This window comes from Aythya ferina, assembly GCF_964211825.1.
Source record: "Aythya ferina genome assembly, chromosome: 1".
NCBI lineage: Eukaryota > Metazoa > Chordata > Aves > Anseriformes > Anatidae > Aythya > Aythya ferina.
Window position 1 is genome coordinate 65,822,011 of NC_140296.1, and position 15,579 is coordinate 65,837,589.

A 15,579-nucleotide genomic window follows, 5' to 3' on the forward strand; every position below is an offset into this window, starting at 1 on the left:
GAAACGTGGAAGGGGCAGAAGGCATTGCCACTCGCCCAGCTGAAACTCTTTGAAGGGCTGCGTGTTTCAGACATGCCGATCATTCCTCCTCGCCCCTGCCCTCCCGGGGACCCCTGAAATGTGGCACGGCGACACCCCCCCCTTCCCGTGAAATGCCCCCACGCGTGACCGTGGCCGCTCCCGCCCCCTGCCCTGCGCCCTCCCGTGCGCCCCTCGCTGCCCCTGGCACCGCTCGGCACCGCTCCTGCCCCTTGCGGGGGGGTTTCATGCCCCGTCCCGGCTCCGGGGGCTTGTCGAGGGGGGGATGTGTGCGTGTGAGGGGGGGGGGGGGCGGCCTCGTAGCGCCCCGCCGGAGCGGGGGGGTGGGGGGGCTCGCCCTCTCCCAGCCCCGAAATGACGCAGCCCCTGCTCCAGCATCGGCTCCCGTTCGGGCTGGCTCCATTTCAGGAGCTCCGTCTCCCCCCACCCCCTTCTTCCCAGCCTTCCTCCTTCCTCCTCCTCCTCGCCTCACCGTCACTCTCAACCCCCCCCCCCATCCCCCCGCAAGTCCCCGAAACCCCCCAACCTTCCCCTATCCCCCCCCCCCGCCCCGCCGCCCCAAACTCCTTCCTCAGGACCGTGGGATGCTGGCGAGCCCTGGCGAGAGTTGCCGGTCTCCATTTCCAAGCGGGGAGCCGCCGGGAGCGGTGAGGCAGCCGGCAGGGATGGGGGGGACGCGGGGGGGCTGCGCGGGTCCGGGAAGGGATGTTGGGAGGGGGAGAGAATGAAGGATGGGGGGGCAGCACCCCGAAACATCCCCCCTGCAGCCTGGATAGGGGCAGCGCCTTCCCTTGCCCGCCGCCGGCACCGCACGGTGGCCCCTCCGCATCCCTCCTCGCCCCTTCAGGGCTGCCCGGTGCCCCCCCAAATCCCCCCTTTTTTTAGGGGGGGGATCGGGCTCCCCTCCGCCCTCCTCCGCGCCAGCAGTAGGGGGACCCGCTCACCCCGCCGCTGCCTCTCCCCCCCTCTCCCCTCCCCTAAAAAATAATAATTAAAAAAATCTCCATCCCCTTGCACACCACGAGGCACCCTTGATCCCCCCCCACCACCTCTTTTCATTCCGCCCCCTCCCAGACCGACCCTCTCCCCCCCACCCGCCCCGCATCCCGGGTGCAAGCGGATCACCAAAATCCAAGCTGGTTCCAATTTCCCCCAGTTGTCTGCCTTTGAAACCCTCAGAAGGTAGGGATGGCTCATCGTGGGATAATGCGCTCCCACTCCCCATGTGTTCAGGAAGGTGGCTGCCTCCCCACCCTCCCCTCCCCGCTTTCTTCGCCTTAATTGGCTCTATCTTGATGTGCACTTGTTTTGTTTAGCCTATTTTAACATTGCGGACGAGATAGGCAGAAAAAGGAGCGTTTGACTCGGTATGTCTCTCTGATTTTTTTTTTTTTCTCCCCCTTCGGAGGTTAATTTGCATTTGAGGTCTAATTCATATTGCAAAATCCTGGCGTTTGAGGACTGCAGAGGAACAGGGCATTCTTTTCTGCTTCTGAGCAGGAGGCTCTCCTGTCTTTCACTCTTCTGAGTATAATTTCATTGTATTCACAATTGACAAGGATTTGCATCAGTCATTTGGCAAGTTATTTTTTTAAAAGAGTTGGGTCAAATTTTCATTTTTTTTTTTTTTTAATTGCAAATGGAACAAATATCAGCATTAAAAAAGAGGATACCTTACTAACAATGTTACAAACTTAAAGTTTAAGGTACAGACTATATATTATTATAAGTCTTAATCTGCATTTCTTGGAGTTGGATTTCTAACTCCTGAACATCTGATTTTGATGGAAGTCAGGGAAAGTCGACAATACAAATACCGAAGTATATTTATAGGTTCTTACATCTATTCACAGGTGATTTTACTGCTGTTTGCCACTCTTGCTCCAGCATTTTGTAATTATTTCACTCCTGAAAAGCATTTCATAGGATTATATGCTGCTTTACTTATTAAAGGTTTTCAGCCTGTCCAGCTATAACTTTCGTTCACATCTCTGGAAATAGTTAAGTAGCCATGTGGACTTTATGGAGAGATTATAAAAGATACATGGTCATATAAAAAGATTCTGTTTTATATCCCCTGTCTTTTAATTCTTTGGATGTGATGAGGAATCCACCTACATTTAGGCCTTTGTAGCTCCTTTAAGGAATACCTTCACATATTTTATTTATGTATATAAAATGAATTTTATTTATGTATATATAAATACAAAGTGATTACATGAATGGCATATGTTGTATAATATGCATATGAGACATTTCAAGCATCTCTACGTGCACACAAATTTATTTTTCATAAATGGATATGTGTGTGTACGTGCGTGTATATACACGTGTGTGATGATATACATGCTGGAAGATAAAACTACAAAAAGTAAAAAAAAAATATTCATAAAGGAAAATCTGTAAAGGTTGTTTTCTCAGAGTTCGCATTTAGTTCCTTGTAAAAAATCACCTAAGTTACAGACTTTACTGTAAATACCTACTTACACCCCCACCTCAGCATAAAAATATTTGTGCATATATATTTGTCCTAGAACAAACTAAACAGGGCTATGAATTATACCTAAAAGACGATACTGAGATTTTTTTTAAAAAAAAAAAAGGAAAGCAAAAAACAAAACCAAACTTATAAAATAATAATGGAAAATGGAATTTTATATAATGCCAACAACTTTAGCATGATTCTTGGCATAAGCAATTTAGTGCAATTTCATTTGTCTGAACTAGAGTGATATTACAAAGTGAATTAATAGAACATTAGTACTGAAAAAAAAAAAAAGAACAGTTCTTCCTTTGAAATATGAAGTGCCTCTAACTTGAGATGAAACCTGAAAGTCAGTGAATAATATATGGGAAATATTAATATTTTAAATGTATCATATTTAAAATTGCTATGAACTTAAACAAGGTTTCATAGCAAGAAAAAACAAGTAATTCATTTTAGATTCCAATTTTATATGCACCATTTTACAAATGAAGCAATTCACTAAAGAAGTGAAGTCAGGTATGTAAGCATATTTTGTTATTTTGCACATGAAATACGGTCATTATGGAATATAAATTTAATTTGGGAAATGATAAAAAAGAACATTTGTTTCATTTTCTACTGCACTGCAAGGAAAACATTTTTAAGTAGCTGATTAATGAGATGAAATGAAGTGATACAGCCCATAATACCTGCACGTGTTTTTATACATAGTGAAACCGTACCACAACGGGACATTTATGAAAAGTATGAACTCAAGTAATGCAATAAGATTTTAAATTTAGAATGGGAGTTTATACAATTCAGCCTGATGTTGTAAAAAGTGAGCCCTGTGGCATTTGACTTTGCATTACTGAAAAATTACTCCTGCAAGAGAAGTTAGTAGAGTGTAGCAGAGTTGAATCCTGCACTTCAGCGCAGGCGAAATTGAGGTGCCACTGGCTGCCTTGCCATTGGTTTCAGTGGGAAGAAGGTGCAGCCCTCAGTCCTTTCCCTAATATGAGGTCTATCGACTCCTGGATTTCATTGCCTTGCTCCAACCCAAGCGAGCAGGTACAGCTTAGCCTCTGGGAGCCAGCCGTGTTCCTTCAGTTGGGCCAAATCCTACTTGCCGTGTTCACTGAACACACCTGGTGTTTTGTCTCACTGAAAAGCACAGAATCTGGCCGTCAGTCCTCTTCCTGGTGCAACTCCTTTGGACCTTAATAGAAACAGAGGGATTATTTTTGCATGTTTCTAATGTCAATGAGAATTCTGCTGGGCTCAGGGCTAGGCTGACCTTGCACTTATGCTGAAGAAACCTACGGTTTACACCCTACCTACTTTGGCTCTGGCTTCAGTGAACCAAGCCAGCAATAATTCGAGTTGATACATACAATACATAGGATACATATGAGTGGGCATTTGGAACAGCTAGGCAAAAAAAAAAAAAAAAAAAAAAAAAAAGTGTGTTTGCACCAGTGGAAAGCACTGGATGTGTATGAGTTTAGTGAAGAGGGAAATGACACCTTCTGGCAAGTGCTACGGCTGTCATGAGAACTATAAGCACCTAGGAACTGTCTTGTTGAAGGAGAGCAAAAGCCTGGGTAGTCTGTAGCCTGGTTCCCAGCAGGAGTTAGTCACAGGTGCCACGGAAGAGGGCAAAAGTTAGTGACCGAGGGGGAGGTAACACACTTGTCACCTTCCACATGGCAGATCTCTTTCTCACCACTTTTGCCTGAAGCCCTGGGGCATTTGATATACTTCCCCAAATGACTTCCCATTAATTTCAGTAGCTTCCATTTTTGTTATAAATGGCCAATTCACTTCTAAAACTCACTATAGTTATTTTAAATTCAGAATAATAGTGACGAGAAAAAAAAATCCTTTTAAAACAGTTTTACCACTCTTTGTTTAAATATACATTTCTCTGCTGTGAAATAACCTTTCTTTCCACATCTATATGTATATGAACAATGCTAACTCATACTAGGAACAACATTTTAAAACTGTGTCATGCTTATGGGATAATTATTAATCTTGTCAGAATAAAAAGCATACTAAAAGTACTCCATACAAAGGTTTGTGCCTTAATGTTTTTGAAAGTTTTTTTTTTTTTTTTTAAGTAATCAGACATGTCATAACAGAGGAAGAAACTATACAATATATAGCACATAGTAAAAGTATATGACTCCTACAGGACTATTTAGAAATATACAAAGATTAATTTTTCTCCTTTTGCTTAGAAGAATACTTGATGAGAAGGTATGTTTTTATTTTTATTCCTGCTTGTGTCTTACAGTTCTGTGAAGATGATGTGGAGCTACAAATCCCAAATTTTAGTGGCTATAAATGATATAAAAATAAGCAAGAGAAATGCTCATGTTACGTATCTGGAGGGATAAATACACAATAATCATGCAATTTGGTAGCAGAAAGAATAACTATTTGACAATAAAACCAATGCTAAATACAAACAGGATAATATTGTTCTAGTGAAAAATATAGCAAATAAAAATATACAACAAAAAGATGATCTTGAAATTCTCTCTGTTGTTTTCTCTCTCTCTGATTAGATCTTTTTCAGTTGAATGTAGATTTTGAATGTTTTGTGACCGCTGAGACCCTGTTAGTGAACAAGTTAGTCAAAACTTTTCCATCTTGGTTATCATATCCCATGTCTACAAATCCAAAATGTCACCGGTATCAACCCCACTTAACACTAGGAAGGTGTTTTTGCTGTTCATTGCTTGGGATTTGCTGGAGGTCTGATTTTGCGTACACTTACTTGAGTGCTAAAATTGCTGGGTTATGTGAGTGGTATTTGTAGGTTCGTCTACTTATTTTGTGCAGGAAGGCCAGCACTTTCAAACTGGGAGTTTATGCAGGCACAAGAATGGGATACCTACTGCAGGGGAGGGGCCTTTTTGTCAATAGGCATGGGGCATTTTCAGCTTCGTTTGACTTCAGTGAGAACTGTAAAAACTCAATATCTTCCAAAAAGATGGGCCACTTTTTTTGAGAAAGTCAAATGTGGATATAAAAATCTGACTTCCTGTACTTCTGACTAAAAAAAAAAGGTAAAATATTGGTGTTTTATCTTCATATAGGTTTAGCGTCAGCCCTACGGATATAAATCACAAACCTACCTTTTCCCATGTGACAACTGTTTGCTTTGCCTTTCGTTTCACAGAGGTAGGATAAACGATTAAACCACAACCACCCTGAAAAAAAAAAAGAAATAAGACATCAATAATAGAAATTATTGTTCATTACTCAATTAAGAAAATAAGAAGACTGGAATCTACATAGGGGGAATTATGATTTTACGTGTTGATGTTTTGACTTTTGGAAATTAGGGTGTTAGTACTAAACGTTGCCACGTATTTCTCCCTAGCTTTAGGAAATAATCACATGCAAATTTTACAGGTCTTTTTGAGGGACAGCTTCCTGCACTGTGGCACACTGAAACTTGAGGAAAATATTCCTAACATTTGGAGGGGCTGCCAACAGCTGGAGAGGTTACAAGATGCCAACGACCCCTCTGCATTGGTAAATCAGGCAGCAGGCGGCCTCTACCTGGCTTTATGGGCCCATATTCAGAACAGGAGAATTAGGAGAACTGAAACAAATGAGCAAATATTGGCGCAAGTCCCCTCGGTACAGCATGACCATTTTTGTGGTCAGTTTTGGCTGGAGGGTGTTGAGCAGAAAGCAGGAAACAGGCCCAGTCCAAAGCCTCCTCTGCACACACCCAGCGCTGGGCCTCTGGGCACTCATTGCTTTGTCTGCAAGTTGGGGGTGAAACAACGTAAATGAGTCTATCGTCCCAGCAAAATCCCTAAAATTAGTAAAATGAGTAAAATCACATCCCCTGTTTGTGAGCCGTGCCCTTCTTTGTCCTGCTCCTGGGCAAAGGCCTTTGCTGGTCGAACCTGTCAGGGCCGGGCCCCCTTCCAAACTGTGGCTCGAACTTTGCTCTTTGGTTTCATCCCAATCCCAAACCATGCTTTGAGCTTTTTTTTTTTTTTTTTTTTTTTTCTTTTCTTTTTTTTTTTTTTTTTTTTTTTTTTTTAAATCTTTGCTTTGTCTAGAAATGATTGGGCTTTGCAGAGAACCGACTGTCTTGATAGGCTTGAAGTCCCTGGGAAACCTCAATGCTCGCATTTTATAAAAAACAGTAAGCAAAGCACACTAGCATATTAATAGGTGAAAGACATTTTAAAGGGACACTCTCACTCGGTAATCCAGTCCAGTAAAATTTATAAACTGAGAACAGTTTGCAGGAGCTGCAGCAAGCCACAAGTGTTCTTCTCAACGTAAGGCTTCTGCATTTTAATTATTATTTCTTTTTCTGCCACTGTGGCTGTGTAAAAGATCCCTGGAGACAATGGGGACTGTGACACTGAGGGACAGGTTGCACTGACGCCACACAGAAAGCCATAAAAAGCACAAAACAGGCACACAGAATAACATACAGAAAGAGAAAAGAACAGTTTCTCTAATTTCTCGCGTTTGTAGTAGTTAAGTTACATCAGGGGTGGGTAAAAGGAAAAAAAGCAGACAGAAATGTGATCCCTAAACTGACAGAGCCTCTTTAAATTTGCTTGAAGAACCATCTCAGGGAGAAAAAAAAAAAAAAAAAGAGGGAAAAAAAAAAGACATACTACACTGTTCTGGATTTTATTTGTTTAAATGCAAATTTATGGAGCTGGCCACACACCAAAAATTGAAGAGTTTGGTACTGCAGTTGCTTTGGTGTATTTTTCAGCATTGTAATGGGCTACGGGGAGACAAAGGAGAATATGAATATATGGCAGTTGGTATTGAGATTTGGGTGACATTTTTGCTTGTTGTAACTGTCATTTTTAAAAATCCATTTTCATTCTATCACGTTATTGAATCGCAGCAGACGTTGATATATAAAAGCTGGAATTATTTAATAACCAAAATTAGGAGTGATTTTTGTACTACATTTCTCGCTACCAACCTCATGATTGATCACAAATCCTAAGGTCCAGGATCACGAATCCTAAACTTGCCCATAGGGTAGACTGTTCAAGGAGGAGATGATAGAAAAAGTAGTTTCTTTTTAAAGCTGTTCAAAGCATACTGTTTCATAGGGCATCAAAAAGCAAGCTCAAGTGTGACATTACTATCACACCTTTCACAGTATTTTTTTTCAGGAGTTTGTCCCCAGAATTAGTCCGAAGGAGCTGCTTTGGGGAATCGTGTTTGCAGTCCTGGTGTTTGCCTGCTAAGGAAGAGGTGTGCCCTTTGTCCCTACCTGCAGATGGTTTGGATGATTTTACTCTTCGGAGGCAAGCACTTCCAGTGGGCTGCATTCAGAAACTGCTTTTCATAGCATTAGTACAGAACCAAGTTACAAAAGAATATTAATCTAATACATTCCAAAATTTAAATATGTGTGATTAATAAGCATTATTATCTATAAATAAGGCTCTAATGATACTTTGGCAGTGTTGTAAACACAAGAATCAGAAGCAATTATTGTCATTATTGTTCTGCAAGTACTTTCCATGAATACCAAATGGATATTACTGTCCAGCTCCTTGGCACATAGAAATCCTGTAAAGAAACAGTTGTCAGTCAGTAAGGTCTGGCCGGCTGCTGTTAACTACGTTTGTCTAAAACGCAGGGTACCTAAAGACAAAGCGGGCGAGGTATTGAAAGCAAGACAATAGTTGATTTAAAAATTCTTCTTTGTCTTTTTCAACCCACCAAATTATGTTAAATAAAGCCTATGAGAAAGTTTTCACATCCTGTGAGATGAACTGTTTGTGTGATGGCTGTGATTAAAAATGGAAACGGGTTCTCTGCCAAAAAAGCTACCCTTCCTTGTGTGAAACCTACAAAGGTGAGAAAATTCCAGATGAAAGGTGGTGTGAAAATAATTACAAAGACCCTCCCTCTCCCCAGCCATTAGAGGTAACCCACAGACTGTTTTCAAGGACACGGGATAAAGGGGACATTTATCTCCGTCATGTTTACCTATCTCCAGTTTTCACAGGTCCCATAGACTAGAGTCACGCTGGTGGCCGGGTCCCACTCACTGTGACACCCCCACTTGCCTTCCTTTGGCAGTCTCACCTCCCTCACGAAACCTCACCACTTTAGACAGCGCCAGCCAACAGCAGCATTTTGTGGTGGGTGTCATGTTGTTCTTCGGATGCCAGGGTGTCATCGCGAGCGGGAACAGTGTGGGTCTGACTCTCCGAATCTGCAGAAAGAAAAAGAAAAAAAAAAAGAAAAAAATAAAACCAAAACAGTAAGCTTTACTTTCCAAATGTGTTCAATTCTTCTTTCCTCTCCTTGATATTTGGGGTGTGCAGCACCCTATACCATGTGGTTTAACATTTTGTTCTCTATTTGTAGGTCAACATTTCCATGATTAAACTTCATCCTTTATTCAGCCTGTTCTGGCTAGGCTTTGCAGCACATGTGATATAAGCTGTTTTCACAGCTAGTAGGCCAAATCTTACTCTGGATAAGTGAGCCAAACATATGTGACTGAGTCAGACACTTAAATCAGCTCACTGGTAAATGGGAGATAACTCCAGGTGCAGTGTTGAACACTGAGAACCAAAAAAGTGGGAAGGGTGGCCAACGTTCCTCCGTGTGGGAAAGGAGACATCCTATGCACACAGACAGTGAAATCATAGCCCTGCCCAAATCTCTCTCTCCCACATTTGCCTGAGGATATGGAGCCTCCTTCACTGAAGTCCTTGGGCATCTTTCCATTGACTTTGGTGGGCTCAGGACCAGGCCAGGTTTGGGTAGTCTTGGTGGCAGCTGGATGTGGTATGGGAGGAAGCAAGAAGCTTCTCACTTTCCCAATATGAAAAGCCATCACTCTTTGAGTACCCACCTTGTATTTGCAATACACACCAGGTGGTTTCTTGGGTGACATGGAACACCACACCTATGGAACCCCATTTCTTTCAGTCAGTTTCTCTTTATTGCCCTTAGATATCAGGCTATCAGTCTCATTTGCTGACAGAAGCTGATGAATCTTTCACATTGTGACAGACATCAGTTGCTCTAATGTGTGGTTGGACTGGGTGACCTCTCCTCATAAATCAGTGGAACAATTCCTGGAAGTGCTCATAGCCTTGAGTGAACATTACCCAACCCCATCATCTTCAGTGATGAGGATTTCCATTAAAGGACTCTTTCTGGCTGTGTGGCCAGCAGTCCTCCTTCTCTTGTCCTTCTTTTCCACTGCCTGGTAATTCTGGTAAGCCTGTGCAGCTAGTTAAGTGAAAATAGAAGAGCCAGATCAGCAGGCAGGTGTCATATATATGATTCAGAGCTGGCCTATCATTGCTGTGTGACATTCTTACTTTCAGGGCTGGACTGGTCTTGATTGTTGGGCTGCTAGAGGACTTTGACCCTTTTCCTCACATTTACACAGCAAATACCAGTGTTGACTAGCTAGAACAGCAAAGGAGAGCTCCTGCAGCAAGGCCAGGGAGGACACATTTTCCTAAAATAGGCAAAGCTGTACCTGTAATGCTGCAGAGAGAGGAGTGCCCTTCATCTATGCTTTGGTGATGACTTGCGTCATTGCACAAAGGAGCTGGCAGAGAACAGTTTCCCTCAGGAATGAGCCCTTACAGAGCTCTGCTTGGGCTGTCTAAAGGAAGTACTGGGAATGCAGATAGCAGGACTTCCAGTGATTTTTGCTTTTATCTTTTTTTTTTTTTTTTTTTTTTTTTTTTTTTTAATGACAGATCTTTCAGCTTTTGTGCATTTGCTTTGAGTTTTTCAACAGCTTTTTTCATTTAGAAAAAAAAAATATAATCTCCAAACTAAATCTACTTGTTAGATCTTCAGTGGATGAGCTCAAATAATAAATGATGGTTACCCATTGCTTTCAAAGTCCTGTCCTGATAACGCACTGTGGCATGTTGGATGAAGTGTCTGTACTACTCTGAGGACCAGCCCCATAGTTGGGCAGATCCCTTGGCATGCACGTGGGCGTCTGATTGACTTCCTTGCTGTTGTGTTGGGAAGAAAAGCCTGCTGGGAACAGCAAGAAAGTTGCTGAGGAATTAATAGAGGGCAGGTGCCATCAGCTCTTGTCATGTGAGTGAATAGCAGGCCAGGAAGCGATTAGGGCATGCTGTCCTGAAGTGAAGCACAGAAGTAGATGATCTGGTCTGGTGTGCCTGGGGACATGAAAAGGCACAAGACAGAGGAAGAATTTCCTGTACACTTCCAGAAAGCAACAGGGAGAGTACCACATTTCTGCTCTCACTGGTGTGAGAGTTAATCAAGGATATGCTGGAATAAATCCATTTGTGCTTCAAAGACATGTTGGTGTCAAATTAGTGGAAAGGAGCGGGGAATTCAGGCCAGTAAGATCTGCTGATAGGGTCAAGTGGCCTCCCTGGCCCTGGTTCTGCCTTTTGGAAACACAAACTGCACTTTGGATTCACTTTTAAAAGTGTGAGCCAAATTGTGGTGCTTACAGAAAGCAAGAGGAGAGGAGGAAGGTGGGGAAGTTGTGTGCTCAGAGTACGAGGAACATAGCATGCTTCAGTGATGTAAAGTTGAGGAAAAGCAAATTAAGCTTTTTTTCTTAGTGGTTATTTAGACAAAGGAAATTAACTCACCATTTTCTTATGCTTAAATAACAGTCTCCCTCTTCCACAGCATAAAAGATCTCAGGATCAGACTGGAATGAATTAAGACTATGGTACCAGATGTAATTTCAAGTTAATGAAGAGACAGCGTATTTTGTGTTATCTTTTCTCTTGTTTCTGATTGTCTTTTTTGGGGGTTGATATTACTGTAAGTAAATACATTTGTCTTTTGTTTCATTTTCCCCTTGTGACCTATTTCATTTAATTAGAAGGAAATGTGTAATAGGAAATGAGTAGCATCACACTGGGCTCCATCCAAAGTCTGTGAAATCACTGGGAATCTTTCCCATGGTTTTCACCGGCACCGAATCAGGCCCAGCAGAAATGAGAGGATATTTCCACCTTATCTGGAACAGGAGGAAGAATGCACTTTGCCAGTGTAAAAATATTACAGTCGTCATTTTAAGATCTGGCCCAGATCCTAGGGAAGGATTTTGCTACTGCATCTGCCTCTCTGTGCCACATGTTTCACATCTGCGGCAGCATGTTAAGGATAAAGGTTCCTAAAACCTTAACTCTGGCTATAAATATAAAAAGAAGATACAAATTAAGTAAAAGATAAAAGATATTGATGGAAGTACATGAGATGCTCTTTAACATGCATATTATTGACTCAATAGATTGTTACGGCTTCAGAGCTATTAGGGTCTGCTGTGTCAATGTGTACTTAGGGACTGTTTAATATGCAGATGGTTGACATGACAGACCGAAGCCATTACAGTCTATCATGTCAGGGGGGATACATGAATACGCACTTTGCCAAACACTGTAAAAAGTCCCTTTAAAATACAGTTGCTGTGCATACTTAGCTGCTTTTTAAAACCCTTTAATAGGTTTGGTTATTCTGATACCCAGAGACTACGGAGTCCTGATTTATCAGCAACAAATTTTATTTCCAAATTAAGCCATTTTCCATGTGGAATGTGCAGTCAGGAGGACAGGGTGTAATCTCAGATCCGCAGCTCCTATCAAATCTTGTAAAATTAGCAATTGCACTTGTGTGTGTGTATAAGAGATCAGAATCTATCTGCTGGCATGTGTCTTTTTGAAGAATATAGTTTTGTCTTTTTGAGGGGTAAGGGAGAGTGTCGTCTCTTTTTCATTCAAATAATCTTCAGTAGCAATTAAATAGCTTATGCTACCTAAGAGATCAGTTATTACAAGATAAACAGCATGACAGTTTGGAAAAACTGAATAAGTCTTTGATTATTTACTAAGTTTTGATATCTGCTATTTGCCTCAAAATGCTAAAAAGTGAAGTATAAGATACAAACATGAAAGGCTCATTTGATCATCATAAGGAAAGGAATCAGTAGTTTTGCTTTTCTTTTCCTCAACAACTTATTTTTTATTAAAATAGCAAAGCCAAGTGTTGTGTTTAATAAGATATATTTTTTTCATTTGAATATCAAATGGAAAAATACAATTAAAATATTTCTGCTTTTACATTACTTGTAGGCTATATGTCAGCAATGCATATATCTAAGAAGCTCAGCATACACATTTGGTATATATTAGATGCTTCTAACAGATGCCCAGACCTCTTCCCCTGATTTTTAATGTTCTTTTTTATGGCAGTGATCCAGGGACATTTTAATTTGCAAGCCTGTGAACTTGGAAATAATACTTGTAGTGGGGCATTACAGCTAGTCCATTCCCTCTAAGTTTATTGTCATGTATCACCTAGCTCTGACTTTTAGCTGATTTGCTGGACCGAGGTGCGTGGCGCAAATCCAGCACAAAATTCACCTAGGAAAAAGCACTCTGCCTTTAGAATAATAGGAACAATGCAACACTGTAGAGGCCTTCCTTCTTATTTGTGGTACAGCTTCGGTGCAAATCTTGCAAAGGAGAGAAGTGGGTTTTCAGACAAATGTGCTGGTGTCTTTTCTGATGGCTCTTTTTACTGCCTGGTGCTGTTGGGGAGGCCATGGCTGCAGTTGGGATGTAGCGAAGGGCATGTCAAGTACCGGGAGGTAGAAAGGGAGGAGTGGATGTTTCCCATTACCTGCCACACACCTGCTCCCAGATTTCCGACTAGATTTCTGCAGCAACACAGGAAAGGTAGGAAGAGTTTGGGGGAATAAAAGGGTCTAGAAAAGCCCAGAGGATGAATGCTTCTTACAGCCAAATGAATGCAACCTGTGCTCCATCTCTTACGGGAGATGTCTCTCCCTGTGCTGAGGACCAAGCAGCGGGAGCCTGAGACACAGAAAATCATATTGTAGCCTCATACAGCACCAGTGCTAGCAGGAAAGGTGTGCTGGTGACCAAAGACCCTGGGATCAGCAGCCCCTGAAGCCCTTCCCACCTCACCTTGGGCCGTCTGTTGTGTCCACAGGGGCATGTTCATGTCTCCAGATCTCTGCTCTCCTCCTTCCCCAGTGTGTGCCCCTGCAGATCCAGTTCCAGGTCCCTCTGTGCACCCTCGTGCACAGAAACATCATCTGAAAATGGCCTATATGAGTGTGCGATGCAGAGCACTGCATTACCTGGTGCTAATCAATAAAGTGAAAATGTCGCTTTTGACAGCGCTTGTAATTTTGACTATTGCAATGGTGTGCCATTTCTTTGAATGCAGCACGCTTCTGTGCCCCATTAAAGCATGGCTGGCATAGCTTTCAACTATTCACAAATGCTGAGATGTTGAAAAATGTAACATTTACAAAAGATACATCTGGTGTATATTTACAAGGCTCAGGAATCATTTAAATAGTGCCTGTGCCATCACCATATTAGGAGAAAAGTTAGTCCCAGCCCCATATGTGAAATCAGTAGTCAAATGTGTGCTGGTTTAAATTCCACTGATATGATATGGCATTTTGGGGTATTAAACTCTAACGTACCATACTGGGTGTAGCACCAAATGAGGTAACACAGAGCAAAGTATAGACCTGAATAACGCACGTGATAATTGCCAGTATGCATCAGTTTCAATCAGTGTGGTTGGAAAATGATTATGGGTTTTGAGGGGCAAATACTTAATTTTTTAATTAAAGAAGAATCTTTGGTTATTAACTGTGAATTTTATTTTATTTTATTTTATTTTATTTTATTTTATTTTATTTTATTTTATTTTATTTTATTTTATTTTATTTTATTTCATTTCATTTCATTTCATTTCATTTCATTTCATTTATTTATTTATTTTGATTCCACAATGGGAATTGTGAGATATACCCAGGAATCAAGGGAAAAGATGTTGAGCAGCTTCCCTTATATCCTATAACAGTCTGAGGACAAAAAGTGTTTGTCTTTTCCTGCCAGTGTGATATGACTTAAGCTACATTTTAAAACTATTTTTAATTAATATAATGGGTCATGTTTTCACCACACCAGGGCAGGAAATTCAAGGTAAACCAGATACTCTCTTTCTCAGTCACACAAACATGAATTAAGCATGTAGCATCAGACTTAATTTCAATTTCTAGGTCTGTAATTGAATCTAGCTCAATGTGAACTTTTTTTTTTTTTTTTTTTTTTTTTTTTTTTTTTCACCGTCACATTGATATCTGGATGTTAGTGACATTATTTAAAGCAACAAATCAACCTATAGGACTGTGTTCAGCTATACTTTCTTTATGTCATTTGACAGTAAATGGAATAAAAAAAATGCTACTTTTCTCTAGGGGAAGATTTGTTAAAGGGTTTTCGTCTTTTGTCAAGATATTTAATCTCACAGTGTTACCAAAAAAAAAAAAAAAAAAAAGCACGGTTTGTACAAGTGCAGATTTTTGCATGCACAGTTTGCCTGATTGCTAATTTGGATGAATGCTCTTAGGCTTAACACAGGCAAATTAGAGAGGAAAGATAATTTTTGCATATATCCTCTGAATCAAGTGCGAGTCCCTGGACTCTAAGGGAAGCAGGTATCCACTTTTTGGGCTGAAGGCTGTCACTCTGGATCGCCTGATATATCAGTCTTAGTTCATGCATGCCAATGAGAACAAATCCTAACAATGAGCTGTTGAGTGATGCCAACAGAAATGAATGTTTCTGAAAGCTTCAGGGCTTTGGAGAAAGCAGCTGAAGCTAACTACACGGCACTCTCACCCCCGCTAACTGGCCGAAGCAGGGTGAGATTTTGGCTAAACCCTCCCACATAATGGACAATTATGAACACACCTTTGTTTTGCAGTGGGCTGAGTAAAGCTGATATGGGACCGTATAATTAAGCCAAAATACCCAACCGTGTCATTTTCTCGGAGGGGTTCACTATAGAATGGCCTATCCAAAATTATTAGCATTCCTAGTAATTATTATTATTAATTCCTGTTTGTGAGCCTGTCGCTCCATCACGGCAGTGATCGCATGCTGGGATATCCACTGCTCAGGACATAACACGCCTTTGCAAGTGGATGATTGTTTAATTGATAGATTGTAAAGATGGGCTGACCTATTGCCTTT

The 15,579-nt window shown here is 41.4% G+C and overlaps 1 long non-coding RNA gene across 1 annotated transcript in view; it reads left to right on the top strand.

The window, feature by feature from the left end:
• Positions 1-585: 585 nt before the first annotated feature.
• Positions 586-15,579, top strand: part of LOC311430047 — a 111,790-nt gene continuing 96,796 nt past the window's right edge. The window contains exon 1 of the long non-coding RNA XR_014688517.1: positions 586-686. This is a non-coding gene — a long non-coding RNA (uncharacterized lncRNA). The remainder of the gene's footprint in view (positions 687-15,579) is intronic.